A 21,532-nucleotide genomic window follows, 5' to 3' on the forward strand; every position below is an offset into this window, starting at 1 on the left:
AATTCTGAAATATGGCGGGGGCATTGGTAAGACCAAACGGCATGACTAAATTTTCAAACAGTCCCTCAGACGTGAGGAACGCAGTTTTCCATTCATCCCCCTCCCATACCCTTATTAAATTATATGCCCCCAAAGATCCAGTTTAGAGTACCATTTTGCCCCTGATAGTTGGTTACACAAATCGGGAATCAACGGAAGGGGGTACGTATTCCGTACAGTAATCTTATTAAGCTCACGAAAATCGAGACTGGGACATAAGCCGCCATCTTTTTTCTTTACAAAAAAAAACCTGCCGCCACAGGTGAGACTGAGGGACGTATGTGTCCCTTACGAAGACTCTCAGCAATGTAATCCTTCATAGCTAAGAGCTCAGGGCCAGATAAATTAAACAGACGGGCTTTAGGCAATTTAGCCCCCGGGACTAGCTCGATAGCGCAGTCAAAGGGTCTATGTGGCGGCAACGTCTCGGCCTCGCTTTCAGAGAATACATTTTCGAAGTCTTTCAGGTACTCTGGAATACCTTCCAGCTCGACAGATGACACAGACACAGATTTAACAGGTTCAACCAGCAGTGCAGATTTATCACATAACTTAGAATCATTAAACCCCCATTGAACAATCCCCCCCATTTTTCAGTTAATATCTGGGTTATGGCGTTGTAACCAGGGCATGCCCAACGCCAACCCTGCTGGTAGATTGTCCAGAACCAAACAACTTAAGTTTTCCACATGAGTAGCGCCCATTCTGAGCAAAAACAAATCAGACATAAAGAGAATTCCCTCTTTAGTGAGGGGGAGGAGTCAATGGCCATCACCTTGTTCGGAACCTTGAGCCTAGCTGTCCCTATCTTGCAGCGTGTGACCAAATGGGAGTCAATAAGATTGATGGATGATCCGCAGTACACGAAGGCTGTAGAGGAAAAAGAACTACCGTCCACTAACAGTTCCACATGAAGCAAAACCTTAGAAAACAAGGAAAAGGGTACCTAAGGGTCTGAGTAGTCTCCCCGCTGACTACCCAGACCTAGTCGTTTCCCGCAAACCGGGTCGAGGATGGGCAATCAGGACACTCCCTTTTCCAATGTCCCGTTTTACCGCAGTAGAAGCATAACTGCTTTTCCTTCCAGCGTTTTCTCTCCGTATCCTTCAGGGAGAGAGCGCCTACGTCCATGAGCTCAGAGACAGTCTCTTTTCCACTGGGGAACAATGGAGTCTCCACCTGCATCACCACTCTGGCCCGTAGCCTGCGGTCCATCCTTATGGCCTGGGTCATGGCATCCTCAAGAGAGTTAGGTGGGGGATGTAACGCCAAGGCATCCTGCAGCCGCTCGGACAAGCCTCTTCGAATGAGTCCTCGAAGCACGTCATCGTCCCAAGAGACCTCTGCGGCCCAGCGGCGGAATTCAGTACAAAACCATTCAGCCGAGTGTTTCCCCTGACAGACACTCATCACCATGTCCTCTGCCAATCGTACTCGGTCCGGCTCATCATATATGTGCCCGAGGGCCTTAAAAAATACATTCACAGACACTCTCTCAGGGGCAGTGGGAGGAAGGGAAAAAGCCCAAGCTTGTGAGGACCCTCTTAATAAGGACATAATGACCCCTACCTTCTGGCTTTCATCCCCAGAGGACCGTGGTCTCAAACTAAAAAAAGTTTGCCACCCTCCATGAAGATCCTGAACTCCTTTTTGTTCCCAGAAAAGAAGTCAGGCAGTTTAACAGGTGGTTCCGGGTACACCAGAACAACATCACTCGCCCCAGCCCCCAGAGACCCAGCAAATAAAGCCCCCCGCACTATCTCAGAAACCTGCTGCTGAGAACGAGCAAGAGCTTGCTGCTCCAGAGATAAGCCCTTAAACATCTGACTCAGATTTTTCATCTGTTCAGCCAGAGACTGTATGGGATCCATAATTCTCTGCACAAAAAACCCCAAAAACTTAATAGTCAGTTATAAAGTCATGGTCCTGTCAGCGCCGGCGTGCAGCCACCACTGAGCAGTGACTCACCCACACTGCAGGGGGGCCCGGGGTCAGATACGGCCGAGAAGCTCAGGCAAACAGGACCTGGAGACGCTGAAGTTAGCAAGCAGTGAAGGACCTACCGTCATGCGACTGCAAGGGACGGGGCTTAGCATCCTGCTGCCAGAGATCGGCAGGACACAACTTCAGGAATGCTCAGGTCAGACAAACAGGGGTCATACACAGAGATAGCAGTAAAGTACCAGGGAAGAGACAGTATGGATAGTCGGGGACAGGCAGTGGTCAAAGCCAAACAGACATAGAAGGTACCAAGCAGAATCCAACAAGCAGTATCCAGAGAACAGACCGAGTCGAAACCAAAGTATCAGGCAAACAAGAACACAGCACAAACACACTCAGGGGTCAACACACTATGCCAAGGGCGAAAGTATAACTGATGGGGATTGGAGCTTCCTGAGGCTATAAGAAGCTTTCCCAGAACCAAGGAGAGGCCAGAATAATAAGCCCCAGGTGTGCAGGTAAGAGCCTGCACTGATGTCATAACATTTAACCCCAGAAAAAACATTATACTCACCTGTAAAATAATTAAAATAAGATAATAATCTTTTTGTCTCTTGGCGAGTCTAAAGGCCCGTCACACATAAAGATGCACCAGTGATCCCGACAACGAACGACCTGGCCAGGATCGCTGGTGCATCGCTACATGATCGCTGGTGAGCTGCCAAACAGGCAGCTTCACCAGTGATCAGCACCAGCGAGGACGTTGGTCTCTAAGGTAAATATCGGGTTACTAAGCGGCATGCGTCACTTAGTTAACTGATGTGTACTTTAGAAACTTGCGTGCTCACGCCGGGAGCTACCAGCACGCAGGTTTATAAGGTACACATCGGGTAAATAAGTGACGCACGCCGCTTAGTAACCCAATATTTACCTTAGAGACCAGCTCCCAGCGCCTGCTTAGAGCGCTGGGAGCCTCACTGATCGTTGGCTCCCGCTGCCACCAGCAGCGATGCGCGCTGGCCAGCGGGAGACCAGCGATCAAAAAATGGCCCAGGCCGATCGAGCATGATCAGCGATACCCGGCGGGGGGGCCGGTTGCTGACCCCCGTCACACACAGTGATATCGCTGGCGAGATCGCTGTGGCATCACAAAATCAGCAATCTCGGTAGCGAGATCGCTGTGTGTGACGGGGCCTAACTCTGCTACATCTATTTGGCACACTGAATGCTGGCATAATGCGAGTGTGCCGCGTGCCATTTAACAGAGACACGGTGTGATAGCACAGCTCAGTGCCTCGCGGTGACATGAGAAACTTAAGCGGAGTTCATACCTAATGAATTCCGCTCATTTAACTGACGTAGGTGCGAGTTCCACAATGGCGCGGGACCCTACGCCTTTTTTTTCAGATATTTATTTAGTCAATGATTAAATACATGTACAGTAAGCTACACAAGCATTGTTCGTTTTAGATATGTCACTGACATCTTTATACCTATATATCTATTTTATTCTGTAGGGTAACGCTTTCATTTTACTGAACGCGGCTGATGAAATGTCGGGCTTTCAAAGAGATGGGTGCATAACACGCATGGTCCATTGTACTGTGCAAATTTTTTTCCTCACACCCAATGACTTGTATTGGTGAGTCTCGTCCAATTTACGATGACAATGGCAGCATGGGGCAATTCTTTTCCCAGTGCGTCCTGAGCTGAGAAAAAAATTGCAGATGAGCAAGAACTCATAGAATAACATTACTCAGAGAGCAATCTGATTTATTAACGGATCGCACTTGACCGTTTTTTTTTTTTTGCAAATGAGAATGAGCCTTTACAATGTATTTCTTAAGCAAGTCTTTGTTGCTTTAATAGAACAGATCCAGCTTGTCATGATCTCCACTCTGTTCCTGTTTGATATGTTATTTTGTGTAGGGGCTGTCTGTCAGTCTGTTTTGGTTGTGCTGGGTCTGGGCTGCAATCATCTGTGTTCACTTTCCCTGATTAGTCTTCTACTTAAAGGGAATCTGTCACCCTATTTTTCGCCTATCAGCTGCCGGCACAGACATCAGGGGCTTATCTACAGCATTCTGTAATGCTGTAGATACCCCCCCCCCCCCGATGTAACCTGAAAGATAAGAAAAAGGAGTTATACTCACCCAGGGGCGGTCCTGGTCCGGTTCGGGTCCGGAGGGAGTCATGGTCCGGTCCAGCGCCTCCCATCTTCTAACGGTTATGTCCTCTTATTTGCTGTCTTTCGTGGCTCCAGCTCAGGCGCACTGCTCTGCCCTGTTGAGGGCATAGCAGTATACTGCAGTGCGCAGGCGCTGGACCTCTCCCGGCGCCTGTGCACTGCAGGACTCTGCTCTGCCCTCAACAGGGAAGAGCAGTGCGCCTGCGCAGGAGCCACGACAGGCAGCAAAGAAGAGGACATCACCGTTAGAAGATGGGAGGCGCCGGAAAGGACCGCCCCTGGGTGAATATAATATAACTCCTTTTTTCTTATTTTTCAGGTTACATCGGGGGAGGGGGGCTTATCTACAGCATTACAGAATGCTTTAGATAAGCCCCTGATGTTGGTGCCGGCAGCTGATAGGCGAAAAATAGGGTGACAGATTCCCTTTAAACATGCTAGCTCCTTCACCCAGTGTCAATCGTACACTTGTTGCTGCCTGTGTAAGACTGATCCCTCTGTGCTCTGTGCCTGACCCAGCATGACTTGATTCTCTTCCCAGACCCTTTGCTTGTGATCTGACTTCACTTGTGCCTGCTCCCTGTTAAACTGTCTTGTCTTTCTGGTTTTCCCGACCTAGGCTCATGAATAGGATTTCGTCTCTGACTTCCCACATACAAAGAACACAGGCATGACCTACTCTGCTAAGTCTTGCAGACAGTACATAAAAAGGACTGGTATGAGATGCTTCAGAAACTTCCATAAACGCTGATTAAAAACTGTACTTTTTTCACTTTGAGGCTATGTGTACACAACATCTTTTTGAGGCAGATTCCACCCCAGAAACTGCAGAAAACACTCAAAATAATGAAAATATGCACTTCTATATGGAGATGACTTTTGAATGTCTTTTCACAACTTTAGGTTTCTAAAAATGCCAAGCGGTTAAAAAAAAGGTGACCTGACCATTCATCTGGCATTATCCGCTAGGAAGACGCTCTATACTTTACATTACAAGTCAAAGAAAAGCTCAAAAGATGCCCAGAAGATACCTGGACATCTTTTGGAGTATATTTAATCGCTCTTGCTTAAAAAGAAACGCTAGCTAGCAGTTTCTTAATTATTCAATAGAGTGAAAAAACAATCGGAATGTGACAGTAAAAAAGAAGTCACAAAAACGATAGGAAAACTCTCCAAAAACAGCTGGCGGCCAAAACCATGGGAAAGACGCTCAGGAAATAAATAACACAAAAGACGTTTAAAGGAAAAAATAGATTTTTGATTGGGTTTAAAAGAACTCATGTGCACACTTACTTAGGTTTTCACCACAGTTTGATCACTATATGCTGTTTACTATACTGTATACACACATACTCCACTCTGTGCTTGCGCTGTGAAAGGAGCTTAGCTTCTCTCTCCGGAGCTGCGCACTCCTGAGCAGCCTCTTGAGGAATCAACAGGCTTTACAGTTGAAAAGGGAATTTAAATGAACTTTTTCAGAACAGAATGACTTCAAACTAAGTCCTACCACTCGGTACATCATGGCGGGGCCAATCATTTACACACACCTTCCCGCCTGCTTGTTTTCCTCATTCTCCTCCCCCCTCTTCTTTGATTGACTGCTCTGGCTTCATAGAGCCAGGGAAGGGAAGGGTAGTGGAGATAGAGTGAAAACAAGTAGGTGGGAAGGAGCACTTAAATGATTGACCCCGCCATGGAGCACCAAGCACCTGTACTTGGTTTGAACATTCATTCTGTGCTGACAGAGACCCTTTAAAAGTTTAAAGGGACTCGTGTCGGCAAAGAATAACTGTTCAAACCATGTACAGGCACTCGGTGCCCCATGGCGCAGCTAAACATTTAAGTGCACCTTCCTACCTAATTATTTTCACTCTGTCTCAACCACCCTCTTGTATAATTGACAGCTCTGGCTTTATAGAGCCAGAGAAGAACAGAGATAGATGGAAAACAAATAAAAGGGTTCCTCTGTGTGTCCATCACATGAGCAGTGTGCTTCTCTGTGTTCATTAGATGAGCAGTGTGCCTCTCTGTGTCCATTAGATGAGCAGTGTTCCTCTGTGTGTCCATTAGATGAGCATTGCACCTCTGTGTGTCCATTAGATGAGCAATGAGCCTCTGTGTGTCCATTAGATGAGCAGTGCGCCTCTGTGTGTCCATCACATGAGCAGTGCGCCTCTCTGTGTCCATCAGATGAGCAGTGCGCCTCTCTGTTTCCATTAGATGATCAGTGTTCCTCTGTGTGTCCATTAGATGAGCAGTGCGCCTCTGTGTGTCCATCACATGAGCAGTGCGCCTCTCTGTGTCCATTAGATGAGCAGTGCGACTCTCTGTTTCCATTAGATGAGCAGTGTTCCTCTGTGTGTCCATAAGATGAGCAGTGCACCTCTGTGTGTCCATTAGATGAGCAATGAGCCTCTGTGTGTCCATTAGATGAGCAGTGCGACTCTGTGTGTCCATCACATGAGCAGTGCGCCTCTGTGTGTCCATCACATGAGCAGTGCGCCTCTCTGTGTCCATTAGATGAGCAGTGCGCCTCTCTGTGTCCATTAGATGAGCAGTGTTCCTCTGTGTGTCCATTAGATGAGTAGTGCGCCTCTCTGTGTCCATTAGATGAGCAGTGCACTTCTGTGTCCATCACATGAGCAGTGCGCCTCTGTGTGTCCATCAGATAAGCAGTGCACCTCTGTGTGTCCATTAGATGAGCAGTTCATCTCTGTGTGTCCATCACATGAGCACAGTGAGCCTCTGTGTGTCCATCAGATAAGCAGTGCGCCTCTGTGTGTCCATCACATGAGCAGTGCGCCTCTCTGTGTCCATTAGATGAGCAGTGCGTCTCGGTGGTCCATCACATGAGCAGTGCGCCTGTGTGTTTCCATTAGATGAGCAGTGTGCCTCTGTATGTCCATTAGACAAGCAGTGCGCCTCTGTGTGTCCATTAGATGAACAGTGCTCCGCTGTGTGTCCATCACATGAGCAGTGCGCTTCTCTGTGTCCATTAGATGAGCAATGAGCCTCTGTGTTTCCATTAGTTGAGCAGTGCGCTGCTGTGTGTCCATTAGATGATCAATGAGCCTCTTTGTGTCCATCACACTGTGGGAGAGAGGGTCCCTGTCGAGTGTCCGGGTCGGAACCAAAGGGACCGTCACCTGGGTTCCAGGGGAAGCTGTTTCTGGGGGACAGAATTCAGGGACGGACCGTGGAGACTGACAGGTGGACTGGGGGAGGAGCCAATATAAAAGGAGCGGGGAACAAGAGTCACAGGGAGTCAGCAAAACGAGACAGAAGGAGCAGGAGGTCGTGGGAGCGACTGAGAGCCAGAGCAACTAACCAGAGCCAGGAAGGAGGCCAGAGACAGGAGAGATACTTCCCCTGGACATCAGTGGGACGGCGCCGGGACGACCGTCCGAGAACTGCTGCTCCGTGTCGACCAGTGGCCGCCTTCTTCCAGCCCGCGGCCGCGGCCTGCCCGCGGTCACCAGCGGCTGCCACCGCCTTCTTCCAGCCCGCGGCTGCGGCCTGCCCGCGATCACCAGCAGCCGCCACCACCTTCTTCCAGCCCGCGGCTGCGGCCTGCCCGCGGACACCAGTGGCCGCTGCCGCCTCACTCCAACCCGCAGCTGCGGCCTGTCTCCTGCTGCCTGCACCTGCTCTGCCCTCACCCGTGGTGGAGGCAAGCCCAGTGCCGTCGGCAGCCACCACTGTTCCGCTCCGATCCGCGGCAGGGGCCGAGCCTCTGCTTGCCGCGGATTCCCTGTCACAGCTGCTAGCTGCACAGGTGGCCTGTCACCCGCCACCCCGCATCGCTGCCGCTTGTCCCCATCCAGGGGCTGCGGCCTACTCGTCCAAGGACTCCTCCGGGGCCGGAGGTGCCCCAGCGCCACAAGAGCGGCGGAACGCTCGAAGACTACGCCAACTCTTCAGCAGCTGGGCCCAGTGGCTGCTCCGCCGAAGAACCACCGTCCAGAACGCCGAGGGACGTCAGGACGGCTAAGTTGACTATATAGTTAGGGACCCATAGTCGGCCATACCGTGGCCCTATAGTGACCGGCTCTCGCCGGATGTAGTCGTGTTCTACTCTGTGTTTACTGGTATTGAGCCCCTGCGAGGGCAACCCTTGTTACCCCTTTTGGTCGGTCAGGCCGAGCCTGAGGAAAGTCACCTCTAGGCCTATAAACGTTATTACCAAAAGCACCAAACCGTCTCGCGACTCGTCACTGCATCCTGCGTACCTGCTAGTACCACATTTGGCGTAGTCGGCAGGATGCAGTCTCTGAGTGTGGACAATGAGGGCCCCCGGCCCAGCATTTCTTTGGGGGCCATGCTAAGCAATCTGCCCAGGTTCTCTGGCAGCAATACTATGCTGTGGAATTGGACGGAGCGAATGCGTGGGTTATTCAGGATGCATCCGCTTACCCCTGACCTAGAGGCAGAAGTGGACCTGATGACGTTGGATGGGGAAGCCCGGGATACCGTAATGTTGAGGCCCCGGGGGCAGCGAAACACCTTCGTCAGGGTGTTACAGATCTTAGAAGAGGCCTATTGGGACCCGACCGATGTGGGGGAACAGAGAACCCAGATGTTTAGACGCATGCAGAAAGAGGGGGAAACAGTGACCCAGTATATGAATGTTTTGCAGGAACTGTTTTTAGCCATTGAAAGGAAGGATGGAGTCGGCGTGGGGACCGTGGACGTAACATTACGTGATCTGTTAGTGACCGGGTTGCAAGACACCCTGACAAGACAGGCTTTGCGAGAGCGGGTGCAAGTGGACCCACATCTGACCTTTTCAGAGATAGGGAAGGAGGCACGTGTTCGGGAGCAGGAGCAAGAGGTGACGGTCCCCGTGGGGATGGCTCGGAGTATCGAAGCATCTGTAAGTGCCCTGAGCGAACCCCACTGGGAACAAGAGGTGAAGCAAAAGATACAGAGTATTAAGGGTGAACTGGCCGAAGCCAAGAAAGCGGCCACAAGGAGTCGGCCAGGGTCGGGTAAAGGAGGCATGAACCATCGCGGCCCCCACCCAAGTCGGTACCCACGACCATTTGCCTGTTACGATTGTGGAGAATTGGGACGCTCCGCCCGAGAGTGCCCACGTTCCAGGGGAACCTGCCCCGCTGGCCAAGAGGAGCAGAGGACCCTGAGCTGTGGGGATGCTGCCCGGAGCTGGAGCCCATCACACGGGGTGGAGGAAGTCACGAAGACCTGGTCGCGTGGTGCCCAGTGGTATGGGCAGAGATCGAAGGCTGTGCCGTGCGATGCCTAGTAGATACGGGATCGCAAGTTACGACCATTCCAGAGACTTATTTTCGGCAGCATTTTCCCGAAGCAGTGAGACTTCAGTGGAGGACAGAGATAAAGTTGGTAGCCGCCAACCAGCTACCAGTTCCTGTCGTCGGAGTAGCTTGGATGCAGATTTTGATAAGCGGCAATTCACTCGGCCGCCGGGGAGTGGTCCTGACCCAGGGAGACACAAACAGCAAACATCCGGTTATTCTGGGTATGAATATACTACGAGAGTTCGGCAACCTCCTCCTCAATGAACCCACACGAGAGACTCTGAGCCACTGGGGTTCTCGCACGGCCCAAGGGCAGGTCTTCCAACGGTTGGTGCGGTAGGCGCGAGTGCTCCAGGAGTGCCAGGAGGGTGAGGCGCTGGGTAAGGTCATCGCACCGGCGGCCCCCCCGCTCGTGCTTCCTCCAAGGGCAGACGGTGGTAGCTCTGCCGGTCTGCGCCCCGATGCCACTGGAGGACGTGGAGGTGCAGGTGGAACCATGTTACTCGGAGCGCCTGCACCCTGGCATACTGGTAGCCCGCTCCCTGGCCACGGTGCGGGAGGGGTCCGTCCTGGTGCGTTGTGTCAACCTGGAAGACAAAGATATCGCCCTGAAGCCCCGGGCCGAAATGGCCAAACTAGTGAGGCCTTTGGAGGAGATGCTGCCGGACCCCACGGTCCAGTTGAGGGTGCAACCCGAAGATCCCTGGGCAGTAACGGTACGAACCCAACAGACTGCCGCATCCTCGGCTCAAGAAAAAGGTCGAGTCATCCTGGAGAAAATGCGGGCTGAACTTTCTGGCCTAGCGCCAGCCCAGCTTCTACAGGTAGAGACACTTCTTGAACAATTATACAGTGTCTTCGCCAGCCACAAGGACGACTTCAGATGTACCACGGCCATCATGCATGGGATCCCCACGGCAGGAGCGGCCCCCATCCGGGAGCGATATCGGCAAAGACCACCGCAGCTATACCAGGAAGTGAAAACCCTATTAGCCCAAATGCTTCGGAAGGGGGTCATACGAGAAAGCCAGAGCCCTTGGGCAGCCCCCATTGTCCTGGTTCGTAAAAAAGATGGCACTCTGCGGTTCTGTGTGGATTATTGAAAGTTGAACGCCTGCACCATCAAGGATTCGTATCCACTGCCCCGCATAGAAGAATCTCTGTCCACCTTGGGGAACGCAACGTACTTTTCAACTTTAGACCTGGCCAGTGGGTACTGGCAGGTGCCGATGTCGGAGGAAGACAGAGCCAAGACGGCATTCATCCTTCCCATGAGGCTGTTCGAGTTCAATCGGATGCCATTTGGGCTGGCCAATGCCCCAGGAACTTTTCAGCTGTTGATGGAGCGGTGTCTAGGAGACCTCAACTTTGAAGCCACGTTGATATACTTGGACGATATTATCATCTATTCTGCCACGTTCGAGGACCACCTGAGGCGGTTGGGGCAGGTGCTCGGCCGGCTGCAGAAGTACGGGTTAAAGGTAAAGCCCCAGAAATGCCACCTATTCTGCACCCAGATCGAATACCTGGGGCATACCGTCTCGGCAGAGGGTGTCCGACCATCCCTGGAAAAGGTCGCTGCTATCCAGGGGTGGCCTACCCCCGAGACGGTGAAGGACGTGCGGGCCTTCTTGGGGTTGGCCGGCTACTACCGTCGGTTCGTGAAGAATTTTCCATGCCGAGCTCGAGTCCTGCAATACCTGCTGAAGGGGGTGTCACGGTCACGTGTGTCTGGAAGCAGCGGTTACCGCAAGGCGAACCCATAACACACGTGACCCAGGATACAGCGCCTCCAGTGGCGAATTTAGGCATTACACGTTAATATAAATTCTGGAAACTCCGCCTCCAGTACGGCAAATTTAAATAATAAGGGGGACCTGGGAAACGTTAACAATGGTGGGCCCTGCGATAGGGAATAGGGAAGTGGAGACCTCCTGAGCTCCCCTGAGCCAGTGTCCCTGCACTCCTTACGTTCCCTATACAGGCTCCGCACCTGTCGCCGCACGCGAACCTTTAACCCTTGCTCGCCCTGACCCTAAACCCTCACTAGGGAATTGGGCAGTGCGGAGACTAATCCCACCACTGCACTAATAACACACATGAGGGAAAGAGACAATACAGGGGGACACCACTTAGCTTTATGCTCTGTGCTTATGCTCCTGCAACAGAGCCCTCCACCTGCGTGCGTCTTCTCCTCCACCCGGATCCATCACCATAACAGGATCCTTCACCATAGTGCAGCCTTGGAGCAGAGTCCACCACCAGTTGCTGCTGCTTAGTAACAGAGTCCCAAGGATGAGTTCAGCTTCTGCCACGAAGTCAAGCATGCTTGAGTCCAGCTCAGAAGCCAAGTCCCACATGGTGAGTGCCACTCTCCATAGTCGCCACTCCACCAGTCCATGCAGACACTTCCTGCTGACACCATCACTGTGACCCCACCACGCCATGCCAGCCCTTCGTCCAGACACCATAGCTGACACTCTTCCCCCCTGGCTAAGCTGCGCAGGACTCCTCCTCAGCTCCATCCTTCCACCAGGCTCTCACCAACTCAAATGAAAGAATCAATATCACCAGCAGTGATTACACACCCTGAGACTCATTTATAGAGCCCCACACCTGATTCATGATTATGTGCGCATTAACCTAAAGTGCGATACCACTAACCACCACCGGGGACAGTCAAGTCACTTTGGCAACTTGCCAAAAGGAAAAAAAACTTCACTCTGTGCTTTTAAAACTGTCAGATCACTTCAGATCATGACAGTACCCCCTCCTTAATGAGGGGCCTCTGGACCCTCAAGACCACTCCTCATTAGGGAAACACCTACAGCGGGGACACCCAGATCCTGAGTTCACCCCACCACTACCTGACACTTCAGGTTTATGACAAACACACCGCTGGTATTGGCAATACAGTTCATTTTGGAGGCACCACTCATCTCCACAGCGCCGACCTGAGGAACGAGTATGTATGTGTATGTTTGTTTGTTATGAGCTGATCAGGCTCCACAACACACTTCCACAAGATGTTTTTTGGTGGCACCCATACACGCTCGTTCACACACAGGTCCGGACCTGAACGTTTATTGCACACATTTGTTTGTCATAATTGGTGAACTCATTCTGAACTAGACAGCAGAGGCGACCCCCTGTGTCACCACACTCACACCCCCGCTATTCACCACGGGACACCACCCTCCAACCCTCTTCACCATGAGGTCTACGCCTCCCAGGGTTGGTTAATGGCGAGGGTTGAGATTTGTCCCTACTCCCCCGCAGCACACCTGCTGCTCACACCAGGAGGAGAGGGGACAGGATATGGAGGAACATACACTCGCTGGTCACCTCCACACGACCAGGAGGGGGCGGCATTAAAGATTTGGCGTGAGCCCCGCGGACTCTCACACCAGTCTGCTCACTACAGGGACGTACCCCTTCACCTCGGGGAATACCAAGCAGCTCCGTGGGGCACCATTCCTCCCACCTGCCTGGGTACGCCCGCGTGCATGAGCAAGTCCCACTCCCCAGCAGCGACTCTAGGGGCTTTTAGCCAGATCACAGCCGCTTTTTTTTTTTTTTTTTTTTTTTCTTGGTCGTCTGAGCAGAGGCCCCAGACCCTGATAACTGCTGCTGCAGCGGCTCTAACACACCATGCCGCTCCTCACTGAACTCAGTGAGGCCCGGCAGCAATTACTCACAGGTCTCCACATGGCTAAAGCTCACCAGAAAAAAAAAACAAAAAACTGTATGGCTGGTGATAATGTCACGGTCACGTGTGTCTGGAAGCAGCGGTTACCACAAGGCGAACCCATAACACACGTGACCCAGGATACAGCGCCTCCAGTGGCGAATTTAAATAATAATACGTGCAGATGGATACACCGCCTCCACCTGGCGAATTTAGGCATTACACGTTAATATAAATTCTGGAAACTCCGCCTCCAGTACGGCGAATTTAAATAATAAGGGGGACCTGGGAAACGTTAACAATGGTGGGCCCTGCGATAGGGAATAGGGAAGTGGAGACCTCCTGAGCTCCCCTGAGCCAGTGTCCCTGCACTCCTTACGTTCCCTATACAGGCTCCGCACCTGTCGCCGCACGCGAACCTTTAACCCTTGCTCGCCCTGACCCTAAACCCTCACTAGGGAATTGGGCGGTGCGGAGACTAATCCCACCACTGCACTAATAACACACATGAGGAAAAGAGACAATACAGGGGGACACCACTTAGCTTTATGCTCTGTGCTTATGCTCCTGCAACAGAGCCCTCCACCTGCGTGCGTCTTCTCCTCCACCCGGATCCATCACCATAACAGGATCCTTCACCATAGTGCAGCCTTGGAGCAGAGTCCACCACCAGTTGCTGCTGCTTAGTAACAGAGTCCCAAGGATGAGTTCAGCTTCTGCCACGAAGTCAAGCATGCTTGAGTCCAGCTCAGCAGCCAAGTCCCACATGGTGAGTGCCACTCTCCATAGTCGCCACTCCACCAGTCCATGCAGACACTTCCTGCTGACACCATCACTGCGACCCCACCACGCCATGCCAGCCCTTCGTCCAAACACCATAGCTGACACTCTTGCCCCCTGGCTAAGCTGCGCAGGACTCCTCCTCAGCTCCATCCTTCCACCAGGCTCTCACCAACTCAAATGAAAGAATCAATATCACCAGCAGTGATTACACACCCTGAGACTCATTTATAGAGCCCCACACCTGATTCATGATTATGTGCTAATTAACCTAAAGTGCGATACCTCTAACCACCACCGGGGACAGTCAAGTCACTTTGGCAACTTGCCAAAAGGAAAAAAAACTTCACTCTGTGCTTTTAAAACTGTCAGATCACTTCAGATCATGACAGGGGGCTTCCACTGGGGTGAATGGATGGAAGGTCCAGTGGCAGCAATCGCAAGAGGATGCGTTTCAAGATCTCAAAGCTGCTCTCTCGGACACCCCGGTATTGGCGTATGCGGATTTCTCGCAACCGTTCATCCTGCATACCGATGGGAGCCTCCAGGGACTAGGAGCTGTGTTGTCACAGGTGCAGGACGACCGGGAGAAAGTGATCACCTACGGTAGCCGGTCGCTGCATGACTCAGAATGCAACCCGGACAATTACAGCTCCTTTAATCTCGAGCTCCTCGCGGTAGTGTGGGCAATGACGGAACGGTTCGCAGAGTACCTGGCGGGCTCTGAAGTAGTAGTGCGGACCGATAACAACCCGTTAGCCCATTTGGAGAATGCCAAACTGGGGGCCCTAGAGAAGCGGTGGGTGGCTCGGATGGCCAAATTCAATTATAAGATCATCTACAAACGGGGAACTGAAAACGTGCACGCCGACGCGCTCTCCAGAATCCGACACACCACCCCAAGAAGAAGTCGAGACGACGAATTAGACGCAGACGAGTCACCGTTCGTCCTCACCACCGCCGCGCCTACAGTCAACACGCAAGAAGCGCCTCATCCGGGACTCCTAGGAGGGATGCTGGAACAGCCCCGTGACAAATGGATTCAGCAGTAACAGGAAGATACAGAAGTTGGACTCCTGCGCCGATGGGTGGCCACCGGTAAATTGCCCACGGGCTCACAGAGACAGACTTTGACCCAAGATATGTTGCTGATGTTGCGCCAGTGGGAAAAACTACTCATCAAAAAGGGACTTTTATATCGAAAAGCCATGTCACGAACCACGTCAGCTACGATATGGCAGGTGATCGTGCCTGGAGCCCATCTCAACCAACTGGCCTGGGAAGCCCATGAGAAGGGGGCTCATTTTGGTGCTCAAAAGACTTTACAATGGTTGCAGCAGATAGTGTACCACCCATGCTTGCACGCTGCTGTAGAAGTTTGTCGAACCTGCCGCCCATGCGAGCTCGCTAAACCCCGCGCGCAACGAGCCCCGGTGCAAACTATTGTAATATCAGCCCCTCTGGAGCTTCTTATGGTGGACTATCTGACCATAGGTCCGGCCTATCAGGGGTATGAACATTGTCTCGTTATGGTGGACCATTTCACCAAGTTCGCCGTCGTCAGCCCCACCCGAGACCAAACAGCGGAGTCAGCCGCCTATGCGATTTGAAAGAACTTTATTCAAGTGTACGGATGTCCACAACAAATACATTCAGACCAAGGAGCGTGCTTCCTAGGAAGAGTCATGGAAGAACTACATCATCTCTACGGTATCGATAAGTCTCGGACTACACCATACCACCCGCAGGGAAACGGAGCCTGCGAACGATTCAATCGGACACTAATCCAAATGCTGCGTACCCTGGAGAGCGACCGAAAGGCCCGCTGGCCTGAATACGTCCCTGAGCTGGTGTGGGTATATAATAACTGCGTGCACCGGGTGACTGGTTACACCCCCTACTCATTGCTGTTTGGACGGGAGGGCAAAGGAATCACAGAAGTGGAGTTAAACCCAGAGGAACCTCTACCCTGGACTATCCTCGTGGGTCCGAAACCACCGGCACTGTCTGCAGACCCTCCACCGAATCGTCCATACAAAGTTCCAGGATCTAGAACACCCGGGGGGAGCACTGCACCCACCAATTGACTTCCAGGCTAGGGATCGTACTAGATCAGCGCCCCCAAAACAAGTTAGAACCACGGTGGGAGGAGAACCCGTACCGAGTGTTGCGCCGGATAAGTCCCGACGGGCCTGTGTATGAAATACAATCGGAAAGAGACGGTGCACTTCTCACTCGTTCTGTGCACCGAAATATGTTGCACCCCTGTGCATCCACTGATCCCATGCGACCCGAGCCGATCACTCAGGTCCCCGACCCCCCGTCAACGGTCTGGGACCTGGATGACGAAGAGGACTCCCCAGCCACATCCGCAGGCCCTCCAAGTAATGACATTACAGCAGACCCAGTCAGCCTGCCAAAATCGACCAATCCACCACCACCCACCACCCCAGAAAGCTCCACCCCGGTCGAACTTAGACGCGCCGAGCGGTCAACAGCTGACAAACCCCCTGAATATTACGAACAGGACCAGTTCGTATGGCGACAAGAACTGTCGTCTCCAAAGACTAACTTGAGCCTAATAAAGCCTTCGCCTGAGGACTGGCGAGCATACAGGGTGGGGGAGTGTGGGAGAGAGGGTCCCCGTCGAGCGTTCTGGTCGGAACCAAGGGGACCGTCACCTTGGTTCCGGGGGAAGCTGTTTCCGGGGGACAGAATTCAGGGACGGACCGTGGAGACTGACAGGTGGACTGGGGAGGAGCCAATATAAAAGGGTCGGGGAACAAGAGTCACAGGGAGTCAGCAGAACGAGACAGAAGGAGCAGGAGGTCGTGGGAGCGACTGAGAGCCAGAGCGACTCACCAGAGCCAGGAAGGAGGCCAGAGACAGGAGAGATACTTCCCCTGGACATGAGTGGGACAGCGCCGAGACGACCGTCCGAGAACTGCTGCCCCGCGTCGACCAGCGGCCGCTGCCTTTTTCCAGCCCTACGGCTGCGGCCTGTCTCCTGCTGCCCGCAGCCGCTCTGCCGTCATCCGTGGTCGCGGCAAGCCCAGTGCCGTCGGCAGCCACCACTGTCCCGCTCCGATCCGCGGCAGGGGCCGAGCCTCTGCTTGCCGCGGATTCCCCGTCGCAGCTGCTAGTTGCACAGGTGGCCTGTCACCTGCCACCCCGCATCGCTGCCGCTTGCCCCCATCCAGGGACTGCGGCCTACTCGTCCAAGGACTCCTCCGGGGCCGGAGGTGCCCCAGCGCCACAGGAGCGGTGGAACGCTCGAAGACTACGCTAACTCTTCAGCAGCTGGGCCCAGCGGCTGCTCCGCCGAAGAATCACCGTCCAGAACGCCGAGGGACGTCAGGACGGCTAAGTTGACTATATAGTTAAGGACCCGTAGTCAGCCATACCGTGGCCCTATAGTGACTGGCTCTCGCTGGATGTAGTCGTGTTCTACTCTGTTTGTGTTTACTGGTATTGAGCCCCTACGAGGGCAACCCTTGTTACCCCTTTTGGTCGGTCAGGCCGAGCCTGAGGAAAGTCACCTCTAGGCCTATAAACGTTATTACCAAAAGCACCAACCGTCTCGCGACTCGTCACTGCATCCTGCGTACCTGCTAGTACCACAACATGAGCAGTGCGCTTCTGTGTGTCCATCACATGAGCAGTGCGCTTCTGGGTGTCCATCATATGAGCAGTGCGCTTCTGGGTGTCCATCACATGAGCAGTGTGCCTCTGTGTGTCCATTAGATGAGCAGTGTGCCTCTGTGTGTCCATCACAGGAATAGACCAATTCTGAGTGTCCATGACATGAGCAATGTGCCTCTGTGTGTCTAACACATGAGCAGTGTGCCTCTTTGTGTCCATCACATGAGCAGTGCGCTTCTGGGTGTCCATCACATGAGCAGTGCGCCTCTGTGTGTCCATCACATGAATAGATCACTTCTGTGTGTCCATCGCATGAGAACTCTGCCTTTGTGTGTCCATCACATGAACCCTTATTGGGTTGGTACAGAAAGTATATTTTAAAACATTTATTAAAGAAGGAATGTTACTTGTCTTATATAATACGTGACACCTTACTGGAAATGACTGGTGAGGATGGCTCTGTACAGAGGATGCCCTGAGGACAAGTCCCTCTGCTTATTGGATTTCTCTGCAGCTATTTACAGATTGCAGAGCAGAGACATATGCATTGTTTGTTGTCAGTCTCCCATTAGTAGCCAGTGATGACCTGCGGACACTGTAAACTTGTTATATGTTACATGGGATGTCTGCAGAGTGAGCCCCACTATTTTAGTTTCCATGTAATAATGTATTTCCTGCCTGATGTGCATTACAGTAGCTCTAAAGCCTGCACCAGGAACATTTTACACATGGGAATACTGGAGCAGTTATATAAAATGTTGGCAATGTTTGGACATCATCATTTGTCGCAGTCTTTGTTGAGAGGCTCTGACTTCATTACTATGTAAAGTTGCCAAGAGTGGTAGTCATGACCAGGGTCGGACTGGGGGGCCTAAGGCCCATCAGGGGAATTGACTCTAGGGGCCCACCCTATGGCTACCATAAACGGTTCTATTACGTGTTCATTTTTTGGCCTCTCCCACTAAAACGTGTGCCTTTTAGCAAGCTGTACAGTGTGCAAAAGAGAACGCTCTCAGCCTCCTATATATCGTACAGCCCGCACACTCAGCCTCCTATACTCTCAGCCTCCTATATATCATACAGACCGCACTCTCAGCCTCCTATATATCGTACAGACCGCACTCTTAGCCTCCTATATATTGCACAGACCACACTCTCAGCCTCCTATATATCTTACAGACCGCACTCTCATCCTCCTATATATCGTACAGACCACACTCTCAGCTTCCTATAAATCATACAGACCGCACTCTCAGCCTCCTGTATATCCGATATATCGTACAGACCGCACTCTCAGCCTCCTATATATCGTACAGACCGCGCTCTCAGCCTCCTATATATCGTACAGTCCTCTCTCTCAGTCTCCTATATATCGTACAGACCACACTCAGCCTCCTATATATCGTACAGACCACACTCTCATCCTCCTATATATCGTACAGACCGCACTCTCAGCCTCCTATATATCGTACAGACCGCGCTCTCAGCCTCCTATATATCGTACAGTCCTCTCTCTCAGTCTCCTATATATCGTACAGACCACACTCAGCCTCCTATATATCGTACAGACCACACTCTCATCCTCCTATATATCGTACAGACCACACTCAGCCTCCTATATATCGTACTGACCACACTCTCAGCCTCCTATGTATTGTACAGACCACACTCTCAGCCTCCTAGATATCGTACAGACCGCACTCTCAGCCTCCTATATATCGTACAGACCACACTCTCATCCTCCTATATATCGTACAGACCACACTCTCAGCCTCCTATGTATTGTACAGACCACACTCTCAGCCTCCTAGATATCGTACAGACCGCGCTCTCAGCCTCCTATATATCGTACAGTCCTCTCTCTCAGTCTCCTATATATCGTACAGACCACACTCAGCCTCCTATATATCGTACAGACCACACTCTCATCCTCCTATATATCGTACAGACCACACTCAGCCTCCTATATATCGTACTGACCACACTCTCAGCCTCCTATGTATTGTACAGACCACACTCTCAGCCTCCTAGATATCGTACAGACCGCACTCTCAGCCTCCTATATATCGTACAGACCACACTCTCATCCTCCTATATATCGTACAGACCACACTCTCAGCCTCCTATGTATTGTACAGACCACACTCTCAGCCTCCTAGATATCGTACAGACCGCACTCTCAGCCTCCTATGTATTGTACAGACCACACTCTCAGCCTCCTATCTATTGTACAGACCGCACTCTCAGCCTCCTATATATCGTACAGACCACACTCAGCCTCCTATATATCGTACAGACCACACTCTCAGCCTCCTATATATCGTACAGACCGCACTCTCAGCCTCCTATATATCGTACAGACCGCGCTCTCAGCCTCCTATATATCGTACAGTCCTCTCTCTCAGTCTCCTATATATCGTACAGACCACACTCAGCCTCCTATATATCGTACAGACCACACTCTCATCCTCCTATATATCGTACAGACCACACTCAGCCTCCTATATATCGTACTGACCACACTCTCAGCCTCCTATGTATTGTACAGACCACACTCTCAGCCTCCTAGATATCGTACAGACCGCACTCTCAGCCTCCTATATATCGTACAGACCACACTCTCATCCTCCTATATATCGTACAGACCACACTCTCAGCCTCCTATGTATTGTACAGACCACACTCTCAGCCTCCTAGATATCGTACAGACCGCACTCTCAGCCTCCTATGTATTGTACAGACCACACTCTCAGCCTCCTATCTATTGTACAGACCGCACTCTCAGCCTCCTATATATCGTACAGACCACACTCAGCCTCCTATATATCGTACAGACCACACTCTCAGCCTCCTATATATCGTACAGACCACACTCTCAGCCTCCTATATATCGTACAGACCACACTCAGCCTCCTATATATCCTACAGACCGCACTCTCATCCTCCGATATATCGTACAGACCACACTCTCAGCCTCCTATATATTGTACAGACTACACTCTCAGCCTCCTATATATCGTACAGACCACACTCTCAGCCTCGTATATATATCGTACAGACCACACTCAGCCTCCTATATATCCTACAGACCGCACTCTCATCCTCCTATATATTGTACAGACCACACTCTCAGCCTCCTATATATTGTACAGACTACAATCTCAGCCTCCTATATATCGTACAGACCGCACTCTCATCCTCCTATATATCGTACAGACCATACTCTCAGCCTCCTATGTATTGTACAGACTACAATCTCAGCCTCCTATCTATTGTACAGACCGCACTCTCAGCCTCCTATCTATCGTACAGACCACACTCTCAGCCTCCTATATATCGTACAGACCACACTCTCATCCTCCTATATATCGTACAGACCACACTCTCAGCCTCCTATATATCGTACAGACCACACTCTCAGCCTCCTATATATCGTACAGACCACACTCTCAGCCTCCTATATATCGTACAGACCACACTCAGCCTCCTATATATCCTACAGACCGCACTCTCATCCTCCGATATATCGTACAGACCACACTCTCAGCCTCCTATATATTGTACAGACTACACTCTCAGCCTCCTATATATCGTACAGACCACACTCTCAGCCTCGTATATATATCGTACAGACCACACTCAGCCTCCTATATATCCTACAGACCGCACTCTCATCCTCCTATATATTGTACAGACCACACTCTCAGCCTCCTATATATTGTACAGACTACAATCTCAGCCTCCTATATATCGTACAGACCGCACTCTCATCCTCCTATATATCGTACAGACCATACTCTCAGCCTCCTATGTATTGTACAGACTACAATCTCAGCCTCCTATCTATTGTACAGACCGCACTCTCAGCCTCCTATCTATCGTACAGACCACACTCTCAGCCTCCTATATATCCTACAGACCGCACTCTCATCCTCCTATATATTATACAGACCACACTCTCAGCCTCCTATATATTGT

The sequence above is a fragment of the Dendrobates tinctorius genome, unplaced genomic scaffold (assembly GCF_039654945.1).
Source record: "Dendrobates tinctorius isolate UK_male_01 unplaced genomic scaffold, ASM3965494v1 ptg000016l, whole genome shotgun sequence".
NCBI lineage: Eukaryota > Metazoa > Chordata > Amphibia > Anura > Dendrobatidae > Dendrobates > Dendrobates tinctorius.